This window comes from Nematostella vectensis, chromosome 3, assembly GCF_932526225.1.
Source record: "Nematostella vectensis chromosome 3, jaNemVect1.1, whole genome shotgun sequence".
NCBI classification, from domain to species: domain Eukaryota; kingdom Metazoa; phylum Cnidaria; class Anthozoa; order Actiniaria; family Edwardsiidae; genus Nematostella; species Nematostella vectensis.
This window is the reverse complement of record NC_064036.1, coordinates 6,321,804-6,328,971: the sequence shown is the minus strand read 5'-3', so window position 1 is coordinate 6,328,971 and position 7,168 is coordinate 6,321,804. Positions and strand designations below refer to the sequence as shown.

At 39.5% G+C, this 7,168-nt stretch overlaps 1 long non-coding RNA gene across 1 annotated transcript; it reads right to left on the bottom strand.

The window, feature by feature from the left end:
• Window positions 1-812: 812 nt before the first annotated feature.
• On the bottom strand, window positions 813-1,483 carry LOC125561348. The gene is made up of 2 exons (XR_007307382.1): window positions 1,373-1,483; window positions 813-1,178 (listed from the first exon to the last, which is right to left on the bottom strand). It is a non-coding gene; the product is annotated as an uncharacterized LOC125561348 (long non-coding RNA).
• Window positions 1,484-7,168: the final 5,685 nt, after the last annotated feature.

The window sequence follows — 7,168 nt, the reverse complement described above, 5'->3', positions numbered from 1 at the left end:
TTAGACGCCCCTTTCCCCAAACAATGATGACCCCCCCTCGGTCATCCCCTTAAAAAAAATACAAACTTTGCATGGTTGCAGATGTTGAACATCTGATCTAAGATGAGCGTGAAATATTCGCTCGAAACTTTTAGTTTTGACATATTTACAATCAAATTTGCGCTCTGAAACGATTAGGGTGGTTTCTAGGCCACTTTGAGTGCTGTTTATGTGTAGTCAGGGAAGTAGCAGGCCTTGAAATATCGGAGGGGGCACGATAGATAAACATTAATAAAATATTGGGGGGGGGGGGCACAGCCATGCACCTACTGGTCATTTCCTTATAATTTTTTGAATTATTGTGGGGGCACATGCCCCCAGTGCCCCAACCCCTGCTACGGCCCTGCTAGCCAGACCGTTGCCTAAATTTTGCCAACCGAAGGTTGTTTTTAGTTTTTATCACGCCCTCCTAGATAAGATAATTATTTATACTAGTATATGGTGATAGAACCTACAAGATGTCGATAAGATCAAGCGCATTTGTCTGGTAAAAAGGTCTTAAGAAGCGCTCCGCTAATCCATTCAAGATGAAATGCAATACTCAAAAAATTGATTTTTCAATAATTTGTCTATAGACTTATATTTGTCTCCGGATTACAAAAATGTGTTTCTTTTTAAAATCGAACGAATATTAAATATTTTATGGATTTTTCCTTATTTTTCCCGGCTTGACCCCGAAAAACACTACAAAATTTGAACCAAGTATCGCTACCTGCAGCGCGAAAAACAAACAGCGCAGAAACACAACAACACCACAGGAGGCAACCAGGATATATGCTCTCAATATTATTTTAATCTCAGCTTAATCCAGTTAAAATAGAATATTTGACAGATTTTCTCAAATATAGCCTCGCATCCATCATTTTGCACAATCGTGAAACCGACAAATTGAGGCCTTAAAAGTCGCATCTGGTACATTGCTCTATCAAAAATGGTCATTTTTCCTGAAAAGATAGTCACTTACTTGCCTAGAATCTGAAATAAAATTTTGGGGATAATAAAATCCGGAGCGCTGAGAGCGCCAAGAAGATACAACACTTCACAGGTATTTGACCTTTCAACTTGGGCTAACTATGACGCCAACTGCTGAATTCGCAGGGAAATTTGGCTTTTGCAGAAGCTCCCACCTCGATACAACGCTGAAAACAAATTTGAGGACCAATAAATATGTGTGTTATTACTTGCATTCTTCGTTGTGCGAGATGATTTAAAAAAAACACGTATTTGAGTGATTATTTGAATGGATTATAACTAGTCTTGCGTAATCTTTGTGTCCGAAGAATTCGTAACATAGATCAAAACAACAAGCTAAGTGGTTTTAAATTTTCCTCACCTCAGCTTGGGAAAGTTCTTGATAGGCATCGTTTTTTATCAATGCTTGTTCCTCTACAAACGCATAAAAACGGCTTGCGATCTCTGAATGTTTTTCATGGTGCTTCCACGTGACCAGCAGCACATACAGGAATCCCAAAGTTTCTCAAACACAATGCAAAAAAAAAAAGAGAGAAAAGAGAAAGAGCAACCAATCAAAAAATCTGATTCCTTATTTTGGAATAGAATAAAATAAATAATGTCCAACTGTAAGGATTGTTTGAAATTGTAAGCCATTGAAGTTATCGGTGATGGATTTTATTCGTGTGAAATTGACATGTGGCAATAAACAGATAGTTTTTTATACCAGTACCAGGTACGTTCTATGAGTTTTTATACACTGGTTTCTTCTTGCTGTGTTGCTGTTTTGCACAGTTTTAATGAATATGGCTTTTTGCTCATAGTCTCAGTTCGTAGGCGGGGCGTGTTTCGCTAGTCAAGACAACCCTGATATAGTGCAGTGCGTGAATATCACAAACTGCACTCAAGATATCAAGAAGCATATCCGTTTTATCGCTAAATTACGAAGCAAAGCTGCTTCTGGCCAGTGCAGGTAAAACAATTTTAACATTGACGCTCATGAATAACCACTTTTTATAACATACAGTTTGATTTGCTGTCCAGGTTTGTTTGACCCTGAAGGAAAATACACAAAGCTCCCTATCTGCTCAAGCCACCGCGATGCACATGGCGCATCAGATGGCGCAGTAATCGTAAAAACTGCTGCTGCCTAGTATTTTGGTCAGTCACTGGAGACGCGCTAAGCGGAAAGTGGAATATCCGTGGACAGCGCAAGATCCAGATATCCCGTGGACAGCGCCAGATCCAGATTTTCCTGTTTACAGCGCCAGAGCCAGATCCCCCCGTGGACAGCGCCAGAGCGAGAACCTCCGAACCATACCCCCGTGGACAGCGCCCGAACCATATCCCCCCGTGGATAGCGCCAAAGCCGGTCCCCCAATGGACAGAGCTAGAGAAAGATCCCCCCCCCCGTGGACAGCCGCAGAGCAAGATCCCCCCGTGGACGGCGCCTGATCAAGATTTCCTTGTTGACAGAGCCAGAGCCAGATACCACGGTGGACAGCGCCCAGAGCAGATACCCCCGTGGACATCGCAAGAGCCAGATCCCCCCGTGGACAAGAGAAAGATCCCCCGTGGACAGCTCCAGAGCCAGATCCCCCCCGTGGGCAGCGCCACAGCAAGAAACCCCCATGGACAGCGCCAGAGCAAGATCCCCCCGTGGGCAGCGGCACAGCAAGAAACCCCCATGGACAGCGCCAGAGCAAGACCCCCGTGGACAGCGGCAGAACCAGATTTCCTTATTGACAAAGGCAGAGCCAGATATCACGGTGGACAGAGCCAGAGCCAGATACCCCGTGGACAGCGCAAAAGCCAGATCCCCACGTGGACAGCACCAGAGCCAAATCCCCACGTGGACAGCGCCACAGCAAGAAACCCCCGTGGACAGCGCCATAGCCAAATCCCCACGTGGACAGCGCCAGAGCAGGAAACCCCCGTGGATAGCGCCAGAACAAGATCCCCACGTGGACAGTGCCAGAGCAAGATCCCCCCGTGGACAGCGCTAGAGCAAGATCCCCCCGTGGACAGTGCCAAAACCAGATTTCCTTATCGACAGAGCTAAAGTGTATAAACACTCATAGAACGTACCTGGTACTGGCATGAAAAACTTCTATTTATTACCAACTTTCAATTTCACACAAGATGTGTAACTTCCGCTCCGCATTGAAATAAAATCCATCATTCGATAACTTCGATGGCTAACAATTTCAAGCAATCCTTACGGTTGGACATTATTTATTTTATTCTATTCCAAAATAAGGAATCAGATTTTTTGATGAGTTTCTCTTTCTGTTTTCTCTCTTTTTTTGCATTGTGTTTGGAGAAACTTTGGGACTCCTGTGTGCACTGCCTGTCACGTGGAAGCACCATGAAAAAACATTCCGAGATCGCAAGCCGAAGCGAGTTAAAAGGGATTTTATGCGCTTGTAGAGGAACAAGCATTGATAAAAAACGATGCCTATCAAGTACTTTCCCAAGCTGAGGTGAGCAAAATTCGATACCACTTAATTTGTTGTTTTGATCTATGTTACGAATTGTTTGGACACAAACATTAAGCAAGACTAGTTATAATCTATTCAAATACGCATTCAAATACGTGTTTTGCCTAAATCATCTCGCACAACGAAGAATGCAAGTGATAAAACACATATTTACTGGTCCTCAAATTTGTTTTCAGCGTTGTTTCGAGGTGGGAGCGTCGGCAAAAGCCAAATTTCACTGCCAATTCAGCTGTTGGTGTCACAGTTAGCCCAAGTTTGAAAGGTCAATAACCTGTGAAGTGTTGTATCTTCTTGGCGCTCTCAGCGCTCCGGATTTTATTATCCCCAAAATTTTATTTCAGATTCTAGGCAAGTATGTGACTGTCTTTTCAGGAAAAATGACTATTTTTGATAGAGCAATGTACCAGATGCGACTTTTAAGGCCTCAATTTGTCGGTTTGACGATCGTGCAAAATGATGGATGCGAGGCTATATTTGAGAAAATCTGTCAAATATTTTATTTTAACTGGATTAAGCTGAGATTAAAATAATATTGAGAGCACATATCCTGGTTGCCTCCTGTGTTGTTGTTGTGTTTCTGCGCTGTTTATTTTTCACGCTGCAGGTAGCGATACTTGGTTCAAATTTTGTAGTGTTTTTCGGGGTCAAGCCGAGAAAAATAAGGAAAAATCCATAAAATATTTAATATTTGTTCGATTTTAAAAAGAAACACATTTTTGTAATCAGGAGACAAATATAAGTCTATAGACAAATTATTGAAAAATCATTTTTTTGAGTATTGCATTTCATCTTGAATGGATTAGCGGAGCGCTTCTTAATAAAGCTGACGACGCACAAGCTGTTAGCGAGTTAATAAATGGCCCTTTTGTGATTCACAATATGATAAAGATGGCTTCAGGCAAACAATTTTATTTGCAGCATTCGAAAATTTACCGTTATAGCCCCTTTTCAGCAGTCGTCTACTGTAGTTTGATAAGCTCCAAGCAGAAATCACGAGTTCTCCAAGTAGAACTAAAAAACATGAAAATGTTGCCTTGTAATGAGCATCTAAATATAGATTCATCAGACGCTATTATCAATCGTAATTAAATAGAATCTGTGTGTCTTGGAGATGTGCAGGTGAAGGCAAGTGGCGTGGAAATCTACATTGGCCGATTTTCGCTTACGTCACGTAGCTATGGCAACGAGTGCCAGAAAAGCGCTTTGAGTTTCCAAGTGGATGTAAGCACTAATCGCCAATATACAACCAGTGCGTACCATTAAATGATAAAAAAGCCAGCAGTTCATTTGTATAATAGAGTTTGGTCGAGATCAAGAGCAACCACCTGAATGTGAAAACGAGAAACCACAAGGTATGTATAAAAAAGTAAACGAACTGTCATTCTATTCACTATGCTTAATCATTGATCCCATTCAGTCTTATTTCATACGCCATAGCTTGTAGAAATACACTTGTTGAAATATAATGGGACATACTGCTTTAATGGTAGCTTTGCTAGTTGAACAAAATAATAGAATTAACCATGAATTTAGATCCCGCAGTCATCCCTGGGAATGCAAATTGTCTTCGCTTTCACGCGCATTTTGTGAAAACACAAACTTATATATTACAGTTAAAGCGTTTTTTCCCCGAATGTTAAGTTATATACTTGATGAAAGCATTGCCAAATTCGAAAACGCAACAATAATTCATTTGATACCCTTTGAAGCCGGTAAACAGTTTCCTGTGCGCAAGCAATGATTAGTGTTCAAATGGACAATAAAAGGACCACCATATGCTTGTTACCTATAGTTGCTGCAAAGGCTTTTATTATTTGAATGATCAACAATTGGTGCGCTTTTTATTAAAAACCTTTTGTTATTGTCGGATTTCCTTTTTTTAAAGATAAAACCTGATTTTACGATATCAAGGAAAATCCATTGAAAATATCATTGTAGCGAGGTCGGGTTAATTATCAACTTACAAAATAATAATATTGTAACTCTACTCTGTGTACTGTGACTGTATAGTTACCCTCTGTAAGACTGTAAATCTGCATTTAATTAAAATCTGCCAAGTCAAAGATCGTTAACTGCCTGTACATATGTGGTGTTTTGAGTTTTTCTCTGTTGATAGACAGAATCAATAATATCGTTGTATCGAGGTCAAAATTACGATTGGGATAACAGATTTGTTTCGTAAAATCGAGAAGACCTTTGTATCCAATATCGTAAGACCGAGGCAATTTCTTATAAATTTTGCAGTTTTGTTTCCTGAAGTTGAATAATCATTTGACTAAACAGGTTGAGATCTAAAGATGACGGTAAAACTTGTAACCACACAACGATTTCAGCAATAACCAGTGCCGTACAGTACCATTATTGGTAATATCGATTTACCTACTTATTATGCAAATATTTAAAATGGCCGCGCGGAGTTTGAATTTGTTTTGTTAGCGAGACGTCACATCGCAAAAAGTGACCAAAGCAGCAAAATATTCTGCTCTATACCAAGTTTGATATTTGATTGATGAGTTCCTGTGCTCGAAAGTAAAATATCGTTTGAAAAACCTTTTCAAATTGAGCGCTTTTATTCTTTTCGTAATGTTTACGTTTAGAAAAATAGAAATATGAGTGTGATGGACCAAATTCTACGGCTTAGACCCTTGACAGGACTAAAATAGGATAAATGAGGATCATGGCATACTAAAACAATTTTCACCACAAGCCGAAACGAGTGCACAAGGTATGGTGAAAGGAGAGCGGAGGTTGAATTGAGAGAACGAAAGTGCGAGTCAAGTCATAAAAGCGCGATATCGAATTTTCTGGCACTTTGATATTTATACGATATTTATCACTCATTTAAAACCGGATATAAATCAGATATTTTTTCACAGGGTTCTAGTATCAGATATTTAGTCGATATTATAACAAAGCTCACAAATCTAATTTCTGATATTTATCAGATCTTATACCCTTAGAACTGCCATGTTGAACCTAGACTATTGCATCTCATGACTTGATTAAATATCCGATAATATCACAAGATTTACACATAGAAAGTCCATCTAATTACTGATATATATCAGATACTATAACTTTAGAACTGCTGTGTTGAACCTTGATTATTGCATCTCATGACAATATAATACCATACCATACCATACCATACCATACCATACCATACCATACCATACCATACCATACCATACAATACAATACAATACAATACAATACAATACAATACAATACAATACAATACAATACAATACAATACAATACAATACAATACAATACAATACAATACAATACAATACAATACAATACTACTGTTTCTACTTCCAACTTTTTGTCCCGCGAAATTGTATTACGTCTTTTTGCAATATTTTCCACAAATAGAGTAATCCAGCTCACACAATCGGTTATCAGTGACGTATCTATCTCTTTTAAAGTATGCTGAAAGTTCTCTGAATGCGCATCAAAAAAAGTGGTATTTTTTTGCAATTTCCCGACTCTCACGGGACAAATTCCAAAAGGTGGTCTAAAACTTCATTTTTTTATCGAATTTCCCGATACCTTCAAGGAGAAATCAGTTCATCCCTAAACAACTTTACACTCAATACTGCCAGTAAAACAAGCCGCTATCTAGTGCGGGACACTGACATTGGTGTTTTCGAGAGAATAGTCATGTTCACCAA